Consider the following 21422-nt stretch of genomic DNA (forward strand, 5'->3'; position numbering starts at 1 on the left):
TGAGTGAAAAATGCTACACCTGAGTAGATGACGGTAACGGGTAAGAGGGATCAAAGCAGCGCGGGCCCGGCGCGCCAGCGGTCGGCGCGCGGGTCGTACAGCTCGACGCTGGCGAGGGTGGTCCGCGCGCGGTAGAAGGCGCGCTGGCCGGCGCTCTCGCTGTCACAGCAGCGCGGCGCCTCCCTCGGCGCGCGAGTGCGGCAGCGCGGGCCCGGCGCGCCAGCGGTCGGCGCGCGGGTCGTACAGCTCGACGCTGGCGAGGGTGGTCCGCGCGCGGTAGAAGGCGCGCTGGCCGGCGCTCTCGCTGTCACAGCAGCGCGGCGCGCGCCCTCGGCGCGCGAGTGCGGCAGCGCGGGCCCGGCGCGCCAGCGGTCGGCGCGCGGGTCGTACAGCTCGACGCTGGCGAGGGTGGTCCGCGCGCGGTAGAAGGCGCGCTGGCCGGCGCTCTCGCTGTCACAGCAGCGCGGCGCCTCCCTCGGCGCGCGAGTGCGGCAGCGCGGGCCCGGCGCGCCAGCGGTCGGCGCGCGGGTCGTACAGCTCGACGCTGGCGAGGGTGGTCCGCGCGCGGTAGAAGGCGCGCTGGCCGGCGCTCTCGCTGTCGCCGCGGCCGCCACAAGAACTCCCTCCGCCGCGCCCGCCGCGCACCCGCGCGCGCCTCCGACAGGCTGCACACCTCTTCCCACGAGTCCTACAAGATTTATTTATAACATAAATATCATTGTCACATGAACACGATAACCCTTCACTTGATTTCATGGAATTCTAACAGTTGTCATAATTAGACGTTTCAGGGATACTTTTTAAGGTTCCGTACTCAAAGGGTGCCAACGGGACCCTATTACTGAAACTCCGCTGTCTGTCTGTCTGGCCGTCTGTCACAGGGCTCTATCTCTTAAGCACGTCACAGAGTTAGAATACTTAAAGGGGTCGTGTTTTTTTTAGCATTTTTTGGTTGCTAGGTGTTATTAGCCATTGCTAAGGCAACTGACCGAGTCGCCTAGCAACGGGTACTATGTCGTTTGAAACCTTTTAAGTTTGCGATTTTAATGATGTTTTATAAAAGCTTCGATAATATAATATAGTGACTGTCTGATTGTGTGGTTTATTCGTTTTTGTGCAAAATTAATAAAGCAATTTACGAACCATAAACCTCAATGAAGCCAACTTTGATAAAGCGCGCGCCAAATCGACACCGTATAATCACTGTGTTTACCTATTGTTTTTTACACTAAAAAAATCATACTAAGTATTTAACACTGTTTACAAGGTTTAGGGGCTGTTTCACCATCCATTGATTAGTGTTAACTGGCGTTTAGGTGTGATGCCGTCTCTTTTTGTTTTGTTCGAATAGACGGAGACGGCATCACATTTAACCGTCGGTTAACGCTAATCAATGGATGGTAAAACAGCCCCTTATAATAAAAAGTTTAAAAAATATTCACACTAGTCGAGCTTCTTATTATTTAATTATAAAACATACGAAGTCCGCTGAATTTCCTGCGAATGAACCGCGCTGACAGCCAATTTCGCCATGTCTGTCTGTCCGTCCGCGGCTTTGCTCAGGAACTATCAATGCTAGAAAGTTGTAATTTTGCACGGATATATATGTAAACCATGCTGACAAAATGGCACAATTTTTATTACAAAAAAAAAAACCTGCCATAGACGTAAAGTGGGGGTGATTTTTTTTCTCATCCAACCCTATGGTGTGGGGTATCGTTGGATAGGTCTTTTAAAACCATTAGGGGTTTGCTAAGACTTTTTCGATTCAGTGATTTGTTTGCAAAATATTCAACTTTAAAGTACAAATTTTCATTAAAAATCGAGCGCCCCCCCCCCTCTAAAATCTAAACCGGTGGGTGGAAAAATTTGAAAAAAATCAGAATGGTAGTAAATAGAAATAGAAATATTTATTCGCTATTCGCACAAAACATAACAAAAATACATTAAAGAAAGAAAAAAACAACAATATGCGAACTCGCGAAGCGGTCCCAGCTCAGCATAGTGTTGGCCGTGTAGGCCAACGCTGGTCTTCCGCTGTGACCGCTTGGCGACTTCACGGAAGGCGACAAAATTTCCTAAAAATAACAAACAAAAAGCAATAAAATCAAATAAAAAACTAATTACTTACAAATAAAAAAAAACAAACACACAATGGAACTAAAATAACACAACATTAAAAACACTAACCACTTACAATTTGCACTGGCATAGACCACCGACGTCGATATGACACAGTAAACAAGTACAAGTATATCAAACTTTCTAGGAAAACTATAACGGCTAAGTTTGCTTGAGAATGATTAGTAGTTTAAGAGTAAATAGCAGCCTAATGTATAAACTTGGAAGATTCCGTATAAAATACGAAATCCTAAAAAATATATTACTTAATTTTTCGTAATGGCTACGGAACCCTATTTTGGGCGTGTCCAACATGCTCTTGGCCGGCTTTTTTTTCTGCCGCGGCGCATGGCAAGAGTCTTAAGCGCTATTCAGCCTCCGACAGGGCGACAGACAAAGAGGAAGAGAATTTAAAATTGTTCTTTATTCAAAATACTTGCACCTAGTGCTTACATTTTGGTGATATGAAAATTTTATAACTTTTTTTTTTAGGTTTACAATATACGGTAACAAGGTTGGGACTTCCTAGTAAGCATAGGGATACTTGTGTCAGGAAGTCCTATATATGTTTTTATTAACTTGTAATGTAATGTAACTAGTTATGTTTGTTCGGGTGGAATTAACATTTGAACTTAAATTTGAAGTGGATATCTTCAACCGATTGATCTGAAATTTTGCATGCATGTATAAATCCGATGAGAATGCAATATTATTATGACGTAGAGCTGGTCTGATGATGAAGTTAGATGTTGGCCATAGGAACTCTGTAATAAAACGACACGACCGCATCGATTTTGGTCTCATTTGATTCGTCTTGACGACTACCTACTTTGGTAACCAGGGGCAAAAAGTACCGCCAGCAAAAAAGCTAGTAAGTATTAGAATTTTTTACAAAAAAATATTACTGAACTATTTGTTTTTAAAACATTGTCGGAATCCTTGATGCGCGAGTCGCTCGCACTCGCACTTGACCGATTGTTTCTTATTCGACTGGATGGAAAACGAGCAAGTGCGTCTCCTGATGGTAAGAGATCACCACCGCCCATAGACATCTGTAACACCAGGGGATTGCAGATGCGTTGCCAACCTAGAGTATTACTTGTTTTAGCAATAGTTTAATTAAAGCAATACTCAGCCTAATTCCAAGTTTTTTTATACAGTATAGGCTTGCGTTTGGCCACAATCACGCCTGATGGAAAGCTAGGATGAGGTTTAATCAATAATGTACTATTTTATACTGAACGGATTATAATCAGATTGAACTTTCATAAAATTGTAAAAATAATGATTATAGGAGAGAAATTAAAGTTTACTTATTACGTAGATACGTATAAAATTACCTACTTGATCTTTCGCAAATCAGTTTTGAACAAGATTTCATTTAACTTACAATATTTCGTCACTACTTTAAAAAAAACTCGTACTTACCTCAAAATACATATTTACATTATATCAAGGTTTAATTTTGTTGACAATGATTTTAAGCCGAGTTTAGACTTGAAAGATAAATCGTGCAAGTTGCATTACATTGCGAGGCCGTAAAGCCAACGAGTTTGTAGTGGTCAATCGAGCGCCGCAATTTTTTTTGCGCCGATTTTTCTTGCACGTCTAAACTCGGCTTTAGATACGAGATTTTTCAAAGTAGTGATGATTTGTTTGTTCAAATCAAAGTGACGTGTTAGCGCTAGCGTGTTGCGCGTGGATGTAAACCGTCTGAAAAGCAATCCGTAGTTGTAGACCAAGTTCCAGCCAGGTCACCTCTGTTGGGACGCTGGTTTATAACTCTGGAACAGGTATATAAAAACACAATGCAAGTACAGTCAGTACGCGTGCAGTACTCACATCATCGAAGCTGTACCGTTCGACGGAGGTGAGCACCGTGCGGCGCGGTGCGTTGCCGCCGATGACGTACAGGTGGCGACCGAGCACGGCGGCGGCGGCCTGCAACCGATGCAATCGATATATTGAACGTTGTATAATATCGACTATAATACCGAAACACAATGTGTTATTTTTTAATTTCCGTTAAGTACCACTCTTCTCTCTTTCTCTTTGTTCTATTAGAAGAGATCCCTTCATAAGTTCGCCTTTGTACCCCTGTTCCTCACTGTAATTTGTTTATTTTTTATTATGTTTTTTATGTACAATAAAGAGTCATACATACATGTACATTATACATTCTACATTTCTAAGTATAGGGGAATATTGAACAGATCGAGCCAGCATCTTAGGTACCATGCCGCAGGGACCATTTTTAGATTTATTATAGTTTTAGCTTATTTAATTTTATTGTACCTAATATAACTTTTATTGTAAATAAAAAAATGAAGTTAAATTTTGTTATTCATTACGCGCAGTAAAACAGTGTAAACTTTCTTAATTTGTGAAGTTTTTTTTTAGTTTACCTTAAAAGCTATACCGTGTAGTTTTTGTTGATGCCTGAGTTGGTTTCCCTGCCGTCCGCGCGGCCGCGTTAGGTATTCGTTTGGGATATTGCTTTCTTTATCGCTCGTGCGTGACATAAGCGCTTACAGCGGTCCCCCCCATGCCTTCCTCAATGACGTCCGTATTCTGACGTAGCCTTGACGTAGCACCCATATTCTGGGTGAAACGATTACAACCTCTTTTGAATACGTTATACCTACTTCTTAAGTCATCAAAAAAAGTTTTTATTTAGGTAAATTTATGAATGCTTTTAGGAAATATACCTAGTGCTATCCACGAAGACGCGTGATTTTGTGAAATTAGCCATTAATGACATTGTAATAAGAACCACGGCACGCGTCATCGTGAATGACCACCTATAAATAGTACGTGCAGACTAAAATCGTTTTAACTATCAACTCACCCCGGAATCTCGCGCATTGTGATTATACATAAATACAAAGGTAAATGAAGTATAGGTAAATTAACAAGAGCTGGCGTAACATGTCTATGGAAAATATGGCAGTTTCATACAAAATCCTCGCCAGCTTTTATGAATCAACATTATACACCGTGTTATTTTTGATATCCGTTAAATTTAAGGTCACAATCTACAAATGAAGTTATTTTCTTTAAAACACTAGTGGCCTAACTCTTACTGTTTAAAAGATAATCAAGAGTTAAGGTTCTTCTGGGCGTTGCTGGTTTTTGGGAGAGTTACGAAAGTCGAATACAGTCCCTAGGTATAAAGCCACTTCTATAAATCACATTTAATAAGTGAACTATTATCGGGATATTTTCTTCCATCAACAGCTTCAAGATCTCACTAGGAATCTCGTCAGGTCCAACGGCTTTCCCTGTTTTGGCAGATTTTATTGCATGCATGACTTCTTCCTTCGTAATGTCCAATTCGTTGTCATCTGAGCTATTCAACTGTTGTTGGCTACGTGTGTCATGGAACATGGTCTTTATGTATTCCTCCCAAGTTCTTAGCTTTTCCTCAATAGTCATAGCAACTTGAAATAAATACAGATATAGAAAAATATTCCTCATTTACTACTTTTTTGATGAAGAGCCGTTGTGGCCGAGTGGTTTGACCTATGGCCTCTCAAGCAGAGGATCGTGGGTTCAAACCCGTGGGCACCTCTGAGTTTTTCGAAATCCATGTGCGGAATTACATTTGAAATTTACCACGAGCTTTACGGTGAAGGAAAACATCGTGAGGAAACCTGCACACAAACCTGCGAAGCAATTCAACGGTGTGTGTGAAGTTCCCAATCCGCACTGGGCCTGCGTGGGAACTACTGCCCAAGCCCTCTCATTACGAGAGGAGACCCGTGCCCTGCAGTGGGACGTATATAGGTTGGGATGATGATGACTACTTTTTTATTTGATTCTATCAACTTTTCGGAGGTCGTCTGTTGCTTTACGTCCGTAGGAATAACCCCGATACCCTACACGTGACCTCCGGGTGGTGCTAAAAGAGCAACAAACCTGGCAGCTGCACTGTTCCTTCCGAATCTCGCAGCGCACACTGGTAATAATAAAGGCGAATATGAATAATGCGATGAGAGGCGCTCCAAAGTGCCCATTGACAAAAGATGTCGGACCTTCAGTCCGCATCTGCCAACTTAATATAGAAGGCATAAGCCGATCTAAATCAGACTGCCTAGGTAAAATTATTAATAATTTGGACATTGACGTAGTGTTACTACAGGAGACACATGCTGCAGATGAGATACAACTTGGCCGCAGAGGAACCCTCGCTGGCTACAACTTAATAGCAGCTACATACCACGCCCAGTATGGCACAGCAACGTACGTCCACCACTCTATCGCCCAGTCCGCTGTTATCATCTCCAATAGTATCGATCCAGGAAACATTGCCGTAACTTCAATCGAGATAGGCGAAACTAAGATATGTAATATCTACAAACCACCGAAAAGCCCATGGCCAAAGCCCGCAATAACAGAGCTCCAGCATCCAGCCGTGTATATGGGAGACTTTAACAGTCATCACACCTCTTGGGGCTACAGGGATATCGATGAGAACGGCAGAGTCATTGTGGAATGGGCGGATAAGACAAATGCATTCCTGGTCCACGACAACAAGACAAGAGGCTCTTTTAAGTCTGCTCGATGGGGCCGAAGCTACAACCCGGACCTGGTCTTTACCTCTAGGGATCCAGATGGCTTCCCGGTTCCTGTAAAGAAGGTCATACTTGGTGATTTTCCGAACAGCCAGCACCGACCCATCCTCTTGGAAATTGGATTAAAGATCCCTTTGGTTCAGTCCTACCCGGGCCCACGATGGAATTTCCAAAAAGCTGATTGGAAACAGTACGGAAAAAGACTGGATGAAAGAATCAGATGGATAGAACCCTTGCCAAAGAATTACGATCGTTTTAAGGAGCTAATCATCTCGACAGCAAAACAATGTATACCGCGAGGTTACAGGAAGCAGTACGTCCCATGTTGGAACGGCGAGACGGAGGAGCTTTGGGAGTCATTTCAGAAGACTGGTGATAGAAAAACGGCCCATCAACTTATAAGGTCTCTAGATGAGTCCCGAAAAGAAAAATGGGAACGAACAGTCGGAAAAATGAACTTTACGCATTCGAGCCGTAAAGCATGGCACCTTTTGAGGAGACTGACTTCTGGCCAGATGCCCCAACATGGTCAGCCAAAAGTTAGCCCAAACGCCATAGGAAATCGAATGGTGGAACTATCGAAGGCACCAAGTCACAAGCTCCACACCCGTGAGGTTCGCAGGAGGCTAAAACTGGAAAAGTTGCAAGCTGTCCCGGATGACAAATATAGCGGCCCTATCACTGTGTCCGAAATTAAAGCTGCAATTACACACATTAACGTGAACAAGGCTTGTGGGGAGGATGGTATTTTCCCTGAATTTATAAAGCACTGTGGCCCGAGGACTCAGTCATGGCTGACAGTGTTTTATACAAATATAATACAACTTGGAAAGATCCCACCCAAAATGAAGGCATCAAAAGTGATTGCTGTTCTTAAGCCAGAAAAGCCCGAAGATAGGGCAGACAGCTACCGCCCAATAGCTCTGCTCAGTGTCCTGTATAAACTGCTGGAACGCTTGATCTATAATCGCATATCGGGTGCAATCCTATCGAAACTCCCGCAGGACCAGGCTGGGTTCAGACCGAAACGAAATTGCTGCGATCAGGTACTTGCACTCACAACACACATTGAGGCTGGATTCCAGTCCGGAGCAAAGTCCTCAGCGGCTTTTATTGACCTGACTGCCGCATATGACACTGTTTGGCGCCAGGGACTGCTGTATAAGCTCTTAAGTGCTGTCCCATGTCTGAGGATATTTAGAGTGATAGAAGATGCTTTAACAAATAGACCATTCCAAGTCCATCTGGGCTGCCAGTCTAGTAAGGTAAGAATCTTGAACAATGGCTTGCCCCAGGGTTCTGTGCTTGCCCCCCTGCTATTCAACCTCTATATCCACGATCTACCAGCTACAACCTCGCGAAAGTTCGGATATGCTGATGATCTTGCCCTGGTGATTCAAGATAAAACCATGGAAGCAACGGAAACTACTTTAGAGAGGGATCTGGAGGCAATGGACGAGTATTTCCAGCGCTGGCGGCTATGCCCTAATGCTAATAAAACAGAGGTCTGCTGTTTCCACCTTTCAAACAGACTGGCGAATAAGCAACTGAGGGTGAGGTTTAGAGGCGCGACCCTACGTCATAACTTCTGCCCAAAATACTTAGGTGTGACTCTCGATAGAAGCTTGACGTATAAGAACCACCTTGAGAAGCTATCGGGCAAACTAAAGACTAGGAACAACATAGTTCAGAAGTTAACTGGAACATCCTGGGGTGCCAGCGCCGCTTGTCTAAAGACTACTGCTATGGCCCTCGTCTACTCAACAGCAGAATACTGTGCACCCGTATGGATGAACAGCGCACACGTGGCAAGAGTGGACGTTGAACTCAATCACACCATGAGAATCATCTCCGGCTGCATTTTGCCTACGCCCACGTACTGGCTCCCGGCTCTCAGCAACATTGCACCGCCAGACATACGCAGGCAGAAATGCCTGGCGCGCGAGCTTACAAAAGTCTCAGAAAATGGTCTGCTTCCTATCCACGTGGACCTGAATAGACTATGCAGCAGTCGACTCAAATCCCGGAACCCGCCGGCTAAATCCTTCCACACGCGCGACACCACATGGAGGGACAACGATGCGTGGATGAAGGATTGGTTATCACATCGGGATGGTGCAAGCAGTTCCATTTTTCAACTTGTCACCCGGGAGAGGCCCAAAGGGTTTAGTGAAAGCCGACAGACGTGGTGCAGACTTAATCGCCTCAGAACCAAATTCGGTAACTGCGCATACCTCTGGCACAAGTGGGGTGGTGTGAGTCGGCAGCGTGCGAGTGTGGGGATCCGAAACAAACCATACACCACATTGTATTCGAGTGCCCCATCACTAAATACGACGGACCGGCTGAGGACTTTGAACACCTAACAAGTGATGCGAAGTTGTATCTTCTGCGTAATTGTAATTTTTAATTTAAGTTATAATATCAATTCCATGACATAATTTTTTTGAAAAATGTATTAACCAGTGTGTAATCGCCATACGATAAATAAATAAATAACTTTTGAAACGGGTTTTCAGACGCTTGTTATCGATATTTTCAATCTTTTGATATACTTGAGTATCGATATCGACATAGGTATAGTATTTACAGATATTATACCTCGACAAGTTCGTATGCGACACTCGGTAGAACCCTGTCGCAGGGAGCTTCGGCTGCCTTTCTAATTTTTTTTTACTGTTACAGTGTTCTACCGAGTGTCACATACGGACTTGTCAAGCTTAAAGATTAACCCCCTTATTCATAAAACTTAACAAGCCTATGTTAACTAACAAATGCTTTGTCCCTTTCTAACAAATACAAATGTTGAAGTGACAGATAAGGACAAACGAATTTTAGCGGCATTTTAACTAAAATAGGTTTGATTGTCGTTTATGAATAAGGGGGTAATACTTGAGCCGTACCTGCGAGCGCTCGCGACGCATGCGGGCCAGCGCGCGCCAGCCGCGCGTGGCCGGGTTGAAGCAGAGGAGGTCGCGCGTGTGCCGCCAGCTGTGCGTGCAACCCCCCACCACGTATATTAAACCTGCGACCATAACACCGTAATAGTACATTTCATCACACTTGCTCGTAAACAGTGTCGTAACATGCAGGGTACCTTGCTTGCAACCCCCCAAATAAAACCCTCGACCTTAATATGCCTCTCATGAAACCCGTGGTCGGTAAATGAGGTTGTTACTGCATGGCGTGCTGCTGCTCTGTGCGCGCGCTGCACACGCACAACATGCACATGCTGCGGATTTTTTGATAAAATATTAGTTTTTCTTTTTCAAATATACAATTTTACTCGCAAATGTAATGAAAAACATTATATGTCGCACGGGCGGTACTAGAATTACGAACATCGACTCATTAAAGCCCTCAGTCTTCGACTTCGGGCTTCTAATAGACTCTCGTTCGTAATTCCTTATTTACCGCCCTTAAGACACAATAGTACATTGTGAGGTTTTGAGGGCTTTAATGAATCAATTTTCGTAATTTTAGTACCACCCGTGCAACATACAATGTTTTTCATCACGTTTGCGAGTAAAATTGTATATTTGTAAAAGAAAAACTAGTCTTTTTTCATAAATTGCCGATGCCGCTGACTGCGCTCTTGGCAGTGCCAGCTCCCCGCCGCCCTCCCCCTCCCGCAGCATGTGCCCGAGGTGCGCAGCAGTATCAGTATCAGTACGGGCGATGACTCATTTACCATGGCCGTTATGGACGACTAGGAAGGGAGGGCCCAGAGAGTGCCGGACTCTCAACGGTTAAAAGGCCCAGCTGCGACTACGTGGAGGAGAGGGCTGGAGGGGTTTTAATTTTCCAGTTAGCTAGTACAGTCAACTCCAAAGATCGATATGGCCAAAGAAACAAAAATGCGTAAACCGACGTAACCTTAATGTTAAGTCAATAAAATCGTGTATACATATTTATGTAACTTTGGCCGTATCGATCACTTTGTACTTACTGGTAGTTGACTGTATATATCAATTTCTCAAAATCTGAAAGTGCAAATCAGCATAACTCTAAAAACATTTTCGATATCAAGAGTTGCCCCATCTCAAGTTACAAAATCGCAAAATAATTCGTAATGCAAAATTGTTAACTAAAGTCCACATTACCTTCAAAATTAACGACGCCCATTCCGAACCTCGGCTCGGGCATCCGTCCGATAAGCGCCCATTGGTCGGCGAGCGGGTCGTACTCCTCGACCGAAGCGCCCATGTCAGACCCCACCCAGCCGCCGAACGCGAACAGATGCCCGTTCACACCCGTCAGACCGAACTCGCTGCGCGCTTCCTTCATCGGAGCTATGTTTGACCACTTGTCAGTCTGGAAACGGAGATATAAGAACAGTAAATAAATATGGGGGTGCGGGTCCGATAACCTTTGCCTGTGCTCGAGCGTCAGCTTACGGTTGCCCTCTGACACAGAAACAAAGGAGGCAATGAAAGCATTTAGCTACCTGCTAAGAAACCGAAAGCCCCTACATACCCAATTTCATCGAACTCGTTCAAGCCGTTTCCGGGATCCCCGAAATCTATAAATATACAAGAGATAATGACTACTATGCATGGTATACGAGTGCGCCAACACTTCATACGACAAAATATTTCCCCGCCGACGTCGTTATCACTCTGTATACGCAGTTCTAAAAGTTCGCTTCTCGGTAATCTGTGGTGGCGTTACCTGTGGGTCGTACACCTCCCCGTTGGCCAGGATCTGGCTGCCCTGCTCGCCGCCGACCGCGTACACGCGCCCGCGTAGCGCGGCCACGCCCGGCTGGATGCGAGCGATGCCCATCGCCGCTTGCTCCTCCCACTCCCTGCAACAATACATTCACAACCTCATTCTTATCATAATCAGCCGGAAGACGTCCACTGCCAAACAAAAGCCTCCCCTTTAGAACGCCACAATAAACGACAAACGACAACACGCCACTTGCATACATCGGTTGTCCACAACTCTCACGATGTTGTCAGTCCACCACTAGCTCGTCATCTTCATACCAAAGAAAAAACCTCACAGAATCTACAGACAACATGTTTAAAGAGCGAAATAGAAATATATTTTTCACCTCAGCACCTCAAACAGGCAGGTTAGAAATTAGTGAGCCAAATCGCATTTTGCGCACTCCGTGACACAAACTTTTTTTTTTAAATGCCGAGGAAAGTGATTAGATGAGTCTACTACTCACTGAATTCCAAATATTTGAACTTCATTTTGATCTGTCACTTTCACTTCGTTACGAAAAAAGCGAGAGATAAAATTAAATCGATACTAAGTTCGATTTTCACTATAAAATACAAATACAAATTATTTAACACAACGAACGTAAATGAACGAAAGAAGTTTTTTTTATGCAAGTAGTATATTACAACACCACAGCACAACACCAACCTATTAAAAATACTGTGCTGATTACAATCTTAAATTAGATTAATAGTATTAAAAATTGTCGATAATGAATTAATTATAATAGCGAAATTAAAATTTATAATAATTACATGACAGTGAAATATTTCCAAAATGTTAAAATTTGTTAAAGTATGCAACCTCGTTGCACAGAAGCCGCTGCTCTTGATTTTTTTTCCGTATAGTGCCAAAGCTCAGAGGCCAGTCAGAGGCCAGAGATCGCCGAAGAACGGGTAGAGTGGAGGACATGGGGGGAGGCCTTTGCCTAGCAGTGGGACACCTCTACAGGCTTTCAAATATAATATAATATATAGTGCCAAAGCTCAGTATGTATAAGCTAAAGCAGTTCCATAGGCATATTTTTTGAGATAAATACCTACGCTCCAATGGAGCTTTAGGGTTGTCCACTATTTTTGTAAAATTAAAAAAAAAAGTTTATTTCGCGCTGTATCTCGAACGGTCGAATAGCTAAAAAATAAATATTCTGAAAGTTCCGTATTATCAATTATATTTTTCACCACTAAAAACCCGCGCTTTAAAAAAGGCAAAGGGATATTAAAATCTATTGAATATAGCCTCTTTTTGAATTTAAATGTATTAAACATATATACTCATAGGTAAAAATTTAACACAATTTATGGCCTCAATCAGTGGGCAATACCTACCTAACACCAAAATAACCAAACGTTTTATTTAAAAGAAAGCATTTTATTTAGTAATAGTAAATCATTTTTACCTTTCAACATCAAAGTAAGTCGGCCTGGAGTACTCATCGCCTGTCATGCGTATATAACATCGACATTACGTTATATATCAATCATCTTCTGGGGCAATTCGACTGATCGGGAGTTGGTATTTAAGGCTCAAAAAAAGTGTCTTCGTTCTGTTTGTGGACTTAAACCAACTCAATCATGCAAGCGTTATTTTATTGAATTAAAAATATTAACTATTCCCTGTTTATATATATTCGAAACAGCTATGTATTATTCAAGTAGTCAATTATTAACCAATTCTCTGTTTTTAATTAATAGTAATAGTGTACGGCAGCGACATAAAATCGTAAACAAGTGATCAAAAACAGCCTTATGTGCAAAAAGTGCATTCGGTATTGCACCCAAATTGTAGATTAAGTTACCTGAATTTATAAGAGCATCTGAAAGGCAAGAGTTTAAGAAACGTTTATTGAATTTTTTGACTCAAAATGCATTTTACTCTACTTAGATTATAAGCCTCATAATATTTATTAAAGTTAAGACTGTAATTAACACTGAATATTTGCAGGCCCATTAGCAGGCAGAATACACTGCACACAAATTGTAATACACATCAACATCCGCTTAACTGTATTCTAGCAAATAAAGTATATTTTGATTTTGATTTTGAACATCAGCGGGAGTTTAAAAAAAATGAAAACCACCGTTTTAAAGGATCCGTGTTCAAGCAGCTATACACTGCACAATATTTATCACGCATAGTTTTTAATATCGCGGATTGTTTGGGGCGCACGCAATGAGGGCTATCGCGAATGAATTCGCCGCTAGAGGCGCTAGTGTAGCGTGAGGTCTCCGAAATGTCAAATCTCATAGTTTTGGGTGAGCTACGCGGGTTTATTTATAATTAGAATAATTTTGTGAATATTTTGCAATATCTGAAATTAATTATGGCAAATATGCGTTCCGGGTCAATGAATGTCTGTGTTTTAAGACAGTTTTGTCTTTCGGAAACCTTTTTCCTCCCTTTTTTCCGAACAAAACGGGGACTATGCAACTCTGTGGCATGCTCGATATTTTTATGGTACGGTTTTAAGGTGTTTTAAATATGATTTTAATCTAAACTTTGTTTTCACGCCCGTAATAACAGACTCTGAAAGCCACACTTAAAAACCTCACGCAACAGTGCGCCATCTAGTGAGACAAAAAACGATAGCCCTCATTGAAACAACGCAACGCGGCCACTAGGTACTCGTCTCAACGCGTAACCCGCGACTGCAGTACCGCGAGACCCCCTTCGGGGCCGTGTAAAGCGCGCCACTGTGTGTTTTCGTTTCTATCGATTTGGTCGTAGCTTCCATACTGCTTTAGCTTATATATATATATATATATATATATATACATACATATACTATGGCCAAAGTATGCCTACCTCTTAAAGAGTTGGAATAAATATTTGTAAAATTGAATTAATTTGCAACTAATCTATTTAGGTATATTTATGTTTCAAACAATAGAAATCCTAATGAAATCATATTTAAAGGTTCAAGAACATTTATTATTTTGCAGGTGGTAGGACCTTGTGCAAGGTCCGTCCGGATTGCTACCACCATCTTGCTCGCTAATCCTGCCGTGAAGCAACAGTGCTTGCACTGTTGTGTTTCGGCGTGGAGAGTAAGACAGCCGGTAAAATTACTGGCACGTGAGGTATCCCATCTTAGGCCTCTAGGTTGGCAACGCATCTGCAATACCCCTGGTGTTGCAGATGTTTATGGGCGGTGGTAATCTTTTACCATCAGGAGACCCACTTGCTCGTTTGACATCCAGTCGAATAAAAAAAAAATATATATATAAATTATAAGTTTATTGTTAAACTTTAATGACTCAAGATGAGATTTTTGCAGTAATATAAAATATGGCATGTTTTATAAGGAGTCCTAAGTTCAAACTACAATGCATATGAGTATGAGATTTGGATTTGGGTTTGTATTCGTATCTATAGGACACTTTTCGTTCCGAATTTAAAACCTTTCTGCTTACCGGAGACTTGATCATTGTCTGCCATTCTTAACTTTCTGGTGACTTTTAATTAATGGCGACTGGACGTATATTCTTTTTAGTTAAGGTTTTAAATGTGATTATTATATTTATTTCTTAATAGTCGGATTATTTTTTTTTGTATTTGTTTTGTAAATAGTTATATGTGGTTTAGGTTTGTGGTTATTCTAACCTTTCAAAGTCAAAGTCAAAGTCAAAATATCTTTATTCAATTTAGGCTAAAACAAGCACTTATGAATGTCAAAAAAAATCGGAAAAACCTCTGTTGAGAAGAATCCGGCAAGAAACTCAACGAGGTATATTTTTTTAAACAGATTTAAATTTAAATTATGTTCTCGCTGCCTGCTGAGGTGACAAGTCCCTCGTTGCTCTCAGGATTCTACCCTAGAATCACTCGCTACGCTCATGATTCAATTATAGAATCCTTTGCTTACCCGGGATTCAAAATCAAAACTTGCAGCAAAAAACAACTTTGCTCTCTTGTTGCACAAATAACTATTATTTGCATTAAATGTTGTAGGCATGAGCACTTACAAAAAATTATGCTACACATAAATTCTAGATTCAAATATTTAAACTATAAGTTATGAAAACATAATTTGGAACATACATATTTTTTTAAGTATAAACATTATAATTTTGATTTCTACATATCATCGTTTGAAGTAGCGTTTCTTAACCTCGGGGCGCAACCCAAATTTGGGTCGCGGATGGTATTGTTATGGGCCACAGAGTTTCTCTGATAAAAGCCTCGCAAAAATATTTGTTGTTATTTTTAATATTTTACTTACTTACTTTTTTAACTGACGTCAATTTTGGCGGTAGTTTAGGGTCGCGGGCTACAAATACATTAACACTTTGGGTCGCCAGCTTAAGCTAAACCGCTGGTTATTATATGGATATTATTCCGAATAATTTTAATAATTGTATTAATATATAAAATCAAACCAAACCTTTATAAAAATCTTGGTGGTGAACTCTATTAGTCACAGGTATAGAAATATCTGGTCCGCACAGAATCCATCACAAGGCCTCACCTCTTGTGCAGATCAAATCTGAGCACGGAAGAGAGTATGTTGTCTGTAGAGAGCGGCGGGTGCGCGGTCGAGTCGTGGCACGAGCCCCCCGCCACCAGCAGGAAGCGGCGCGCGCGCGCACGGGGCTCGGCCGCTAGCGCCACTAGCGCGCCGCGACCAGTTTTCTAAACAATATATTTATTTATTATCGTTAGTCTATTCTGTCCCATATGGAGCGACTTGTGATCCAGGGGAAAGTCGAAGGCACTAGGCCACGAGGTAGATCGCCTATGAGATGGACAGACCAGGTCAAAGCAGCAATAGAGGGACCACTACACGCAAGCATAAGGAAGGCGGCTGTCAGGGAGGAATGGAGGCGTATTGTTAAGCTTGCTACCAGCACCTAGAAAATGATGACCACAACCACTCTGTCAAGAGTGAAACGACGAAGAAGAAGAAGAATTCTGTCCCACTGCTGAGCAAAGGCCTCCTGATACTTCTACTGCTTTCTGTCTACTGCATATAAGGGCCAGTTCTTCAAGAAGCTGGACTTCTTCTTAATCGTTAAAATAATATAATAGTTTAAAAAACTAAAAACACACTAATGATAAACCTGCTTTGTTGGCTTCGTCATCAGACCTTGGATTTTATGTTGTAAAGGACTATTCTAACATTATAATAGGCTAGGATGCATTGTTCTATCTTGGAGTTCCAGTGCCTAGCTTCCGGCTCCTTCATCGGATCAGCTTGAGAGTACAGTTGAATGCAAAAATATATATTCAGCCATAGCGTCAAAATATGTATACATCGACCTTATGTTTAGTGGCATAAAGTTGTATAGATATTTTTGACGTCTTGGTAACGTATATCTATTTATGTATGACGCTGAGCATACCATATTATTGTATTGACATCAGAACTACTCATAATTGCTAAGTTCCCCGTCAATACCACAATAGGAAGTGGGTGAAAATCAAATTCAAAGAACATAGTTACAGGTGAAGCTAACATAAGTACATATGTGAAAAAAGTTACCAGATGTGCTAAGCTAAATGGTATAATTTGAAAGAGAACTCTGTGTTCATAAGTTTGCTAAAAATCTGAAAATATTTACATCTTAAAGTCTTAATTAATATTTTGGATGGTTGAAAAAGTTATAAATTAATTCTATTAGTAACTATTTTTTTTTATAAATAAAAATGAATCGTAAAATGCGTTGCTAAGCGCAAAAACTCGGAAACGGCTGGACCAATTTCGCTAATTATTTTTTAGTTGTGTTCGTTATTGTCAGGAGAAGGTGTTATGGAAGAAAATTTTGAAAAATACAATGGGGGCGAAGCGCGGGTGACAGCTAGTACTATAATAAAAATAAAGCTGTTTTTTAACTGTCACTATGTGTTTATACTTTTTGTTGTGGCCATCTACAAATTCCCCGCCACTTACATTATAATATTGCTTACCTGTATTAATGATGGATATGTTTGAACATTGTGTTGTGTGGGAGTGATGTAAAACCCAAAACAATATTCCACATTAAAAATTATAGTTAAAAATAATATATTATATGCTGACTCACCATATCCACACTGATAGTCTTCAAGGCCACTGCTATTGATGGGTCTTGCACATTTTTAAGTGCCTCATCAAGCACTTGAGGTGCTATAAGAGGAAGTCTGATCTGACTGAGTACTTCAAAACAATGGCGCCTGCGACACGCGGGATCGTGTTCCAACCATCGTAATGCTGGGTACAATACCTTTAAGATACAAAGAATATATATTTAAATTATAAAATAATAATCAATATTTTATAAATGTTTTTATTTTATTAACCCTCGACGCCAAAAGAGAGGAGTTATAAGTTTGACCGCTATGTGTGTCTGTCTGTGGCACCGTAGCTCTTAAGCGGGTGGACCGATTTGAATGCTGTTTTTTCTATTTGAAAGCAGGTTTTCTAGCTATGGTTCTAGCGATTGGTGGATGATATTCGTTTTACATTTGGTATTCGGCATATCGACAGGTTTACCGAATATTCGTATTCGGCCGAATATTCAGCTACATCACCAAATGTTCGGCAAAGTGGTACTCAAACTTTTTACTGTATTGAGTTATGTATGACTTGTCTTAAATGTGTTATTTTTATGAGGTATGAGGTACAGTGAGACTTTGTTTTTCTTGACACTGGAGCTTTATTTCCAATGACAGCAGATAAAAAACATGGTTATAAATTAAAAATAAAATATGAGTACCTACATTGTAGCTGTTTTGAGATTAAACTACAGTGATACTAATACCTTAATACTAATACTAAAATAATATGTTAATATAATCAATCAGGTCTTTCTTGTGGGAAATTAAGCAAGTTTATTTTTAATCAAGAGGTGCATGATTAAATTACCTACAACTACTCTACCTACTTCTACTAGGAATCGATTATGCCGAATAATTGGCCGAATACTCGGTTCTGTAAAAGTTTTACCGAACATTCGGGCCGAATATTCGTATTCGATGAAACCCATGTTCGGCCCATCTTTAGTTCTTAGACATATTTTATCAAAATCAGTTCAGCCGTTTTTGAGATATTGAACTTTGAAGTGACTAAATTGGGGGTTCATCAACGTAACAAAAACATTCACATCACAATTGCATTCATGATTTCTTTCTGTCAAGTTGGTTAATGTGATTGTGAGAACCACACATTCTGAGGAAACTATCTGATGAAAGGAATTATGCAGGCATGTATGTGATGCTTAAGTGAAGATTCATGTCTTATTAAACAAACAAACAATGTTTTCTGTGCTCATAACGAGCATCATGATCATGAGTTAAAATAATGAACTAAAAAAAAATAGTTAATTTTGAAATCAAATGATGCAAGTTTTTAATACAGAAAATCAAGAAGTTGGACAACATTTTTTTCACTTGTTTTGAACATCGTCATAAAGCCCTAGTTAAAAGAAAAATTACTGCACAAGTTCAATTAAAATATAGGTTATGAAAATAAAATAAATCACTTAGCTACCTGTGCTTCACTTTCAACCTTTAACTGTTCTGATGACAACAGAGTGACCAACTGTGGGAGAGGCAAGTCCAGTAACTCATCTCCATTGGCTACTACATTCCAGTTTGCTTGTGCATGTTCTAACGCTTCCTCTGCTAGCTCCGAACAATTGTGAGCTTCAGCAAATCTGTAACAAATTCAAATGCATTAATTAATTTTAGGTTAAAATTAAATTTCAAATTCAGTGTTCATGTGTGTAAGTAAACTTTTTATTTCATGAGACACTGGCTATCTCTCCACGCACCTATGCTACCATTCCAAAGGCTCATTTAATTTTATTTCCTAGACATGTCACAAACAGGGATAGTTGAGCCACATATTATTTGCAATTTGGTTGTGCAATACTATTAAATATCATACATTATAAATATTTACTATCATTAATAGTTTCTTTTATCACCATTAAGGCATAGGCATGCATGGGGTTAGTTCCAAGGTAGGCAGCGCTAGTTAGCGCCGCTGCACCAAGCAGCAGGGTATCCAATTGATCCCATGCATGCCTGTGGCTTTGTTTAGGTATAAAAAACTTTAAAGCTGAAATTAAAAACAATTACATTGTTTACCTGAAGATCCCTAAGGCATTTGATGGATGAAGCTCTTTCCTTAAATATTCACCACAGCCTGTGACAAGCTCTCGTAGCTGCAGCATATCAGCTGCTATTAACAAGTGCTGCACTGTTGATTTATCTATAACTACTTCACCTGTAAGAATAATTATTATGCTGTTTATAAAATATTTCTAATATTTGAAAGTTTAATTTAAAGTTGGCTAATCATACCACTTCATGGTCTTTTGTTCCCACTCTAAATGGGTTGGAAAATAATTTCCCCAAAATCGTTATTTCCTAGTAGCAAAATTTACACAGAAACATTGGTATGTTTAGGTTATGCTAAGTTTGCATAGGCCTGAAGGGCCAAAACTACACAAAAGTAGGAGCTCCGCATGAACAGAGCGCCATAGACACTGTGTCTGTCTTGACACTGATTGGGAAAAAACACTACTGTGAAAATAAGATTCAGTAAAAAAGAATATTGGGAAAAAAAGCATTTGGAAAAAAATGTGAATGGAAATTTTGCTACTAGGAAATAACAATTTTGGGGAAATTATCTAACCAGTTGACTACAATTTAATGTTGACTTTTTTTTTACTAATTTACAAAGTGAAGAAAAACTCATTATTTTGCACTACAAGCTTTAAAAAGTACTCTACCTGAGTAAATAAAGTCAATAATCATTGGAAGAATTTCTGGAGGCACACTAGGAAGGGACACATGTCTTTTCTGACTCTCCTCCAAGCCGACACTAAACATTGCATCAAAGTAAGCACAACTGGCGGCTAGTACCACACGGTGAGCCTGCAAAAAGAGAAAATATAAAAGTTTGTATAGTTTTAGTTTTTTCATTCCATGTTTGTTACAGTAGAATTGAGTTTTACTGTTTTAAAATAACTGTATAATTATAAACCGCTATGTTATAGTCATGGTCGTTACGGTTGAGCATTACTTCGAAATAATTAAACAATTAACACTACATATTTAACATCTGCAGCAGTTAACTGTAATAAGAATAAACATCACATTGCACCGTACCTTAACCCTGGTTTTTCCCGATATTAAATCTATGTCACAAAATCTGCCATCTCTTTGGAAATTACTTAAATTTATGGAAATTTTATTAGCATAATCACGACACTTGTAAGGGCGAGAACCTTCTTTGTTTGAACTTTTCTCTAAAATATTTGTCGTCATTTTGTTGTATATATTATTTGTACTGCCAATATATGCATAAAAGTAATAAACATTTAATCTGTTATTTATATAATAAAATTCGCCCTAAGAATCCACATAAATAAATAAACTAGAAAAAAGTCGAGCCTTAAGTGACATGCACATGACAACCTTAAGTGACAGTTCTAATAACTAACCACAGACTACTACACACAAATATCTTACCTATGCATGACGGATTTTTCATTCAAAATTGGCCGCCCTGTAAGGTATTTCAAATACAAAAGCAATAGGACATCAAGCAAGTTTTGGCTATCTGTGACAGTTTAAAAAATAAACAATGAATTGACATATACCTACCTATTGACTTGACAGAACAAACCAAAGAATCATTCGGATTTCAGAACATAGTAGTTTTTGGGAAACATAAAATTTTAAAAGTATTCTATTTCTATGTTGGCTTCTATAAAAAAGGCTTTTAAATGGAAACCCCTTACGAAAAGTACAGAAGAAAAAAACGGCAAAATTCACTTATTTTAGCAGCTTTTGTTGGAGTTCTTGAAGATGTTTTATTTTGGAAGAAAATGTGGTTGAGCCTCGTCTTTGTGTTTATTTTAAACATTATTTATTTGTGAGTATTGAAATAATAATAATAATATTCGTGATAAATTGTCGCCGAAAGTTTGTACTCCGTAATTATGTAAAAAAAATATTTAGTATGATATATGATAGTAGATTGACGTGCGCATTAACCATATT

At 40.2% G+C, this 21422-nt stretch overlaps 1 pseudogene; it reads right to left on the bottom strand.

The window, feature by feature from the left end:
- Positions 1-363: 363 nt before the first annotated feature.
- On the bottom strand, positions 364-20839 carry LOC141428146 (actin-binding protein IPP-like; annotated as a pseudogene).
- Positions 20840-21422: the final 583 nt, after the last annotated feature.

Source organism: Choristoneura fumiferana, chromosome 5 (assembly GCF_025370935.1).
Source record: "Choristoneura fumiferana chromosome 5, NRCan_CFum_1, whole genome shotgun sequence".
In the NCBI taxonomy this organism is placed as follows: Eukaryota; Metazoa; Arthropoda; class Insecta; order Lepidoptera; family Tortricidae; genus Choristoneura; species Choristoneura fumiferana.